This window comes from Haemaphysalis longicornis, unplaced genomic scaffold, assembly GCF_048455015.1.
Source record: "Haemaphysalis longicornis isolate Haplotype H1 unplaced genomic scaffold, Haemaphysalis longicornis Haplotype H1 scaffold_3, whole genome shotgun sequence".
NCBI classification, from domain to species: domain Eukaryota; kingdom Metazoa; phylum Arthropoda; class Arachnida; order Ixodida; family Ixodidae; genus Haemaphysalis; species Haemaphysalis longicornis.
In genome coordinates, this window is record NW_027526335.1 from 205233338 (window position 1) to 205234048 (window position 711).

Consider the following 711-nt stretch of genomic DNA (forward strand, 5'->3'; position numbering starts at 1 on the left):
TCTTCCTAAATGTCAGGGCGCCTTTATAGAAATCGTAAAATGCAACGTTTTTATTACTTCATTCCTTGTTTATATCCATTCAAGGCGGAAATTGTTGAAAGTTGCAGACGGAGGTAACTGCGCGAGCGCACAGAATGTTCGCCTTACTTGAAATTAAGTATAATAAATCAAAAGTATCACTCTCTTTGTACAGCAATTATGGAAATTCTTCATGCTGGCCAAAGAGTTACTTTTACTGTCGGTATGGGGGTTAAGTTTTCTGCAGTGTAAATGTGCCCTACCAAAATTGCTTCCAAAATCCTCCTTCACACCCTTCGATTTTCAGTCTCCAAGGCAAAGAAATGCACTGTGTGCTGTAAGATGCACTGATACAGCGTAGAGGGAAGAAACCCACGCTCGGAAGTTGAGCTTAGTCGTTTGAAAGAACGAAATTTCGTTTTTTCTCGTTTTTTTTTTCGTTTGATTCTTCATCTGTTCCATCCCTGCTAGCGCGGTCTTTTTTTAATAGTGACTGTTTTTATTCCCGTTCTTTTTATTACGTTTAGGGTTCATCGCTCATTTTGAACCTTTAAAGCATGGATAAACGATGGTCGTCAATGACCGTTCACCGGTGTTCGCCTTCCTTTATTTGTCTTTATTTTTTTGTGTCAGTCCACGCACATACATCTTTTATTTATTCTCGCAGTCTGGTCAGTTTGTGTACAAATGAGA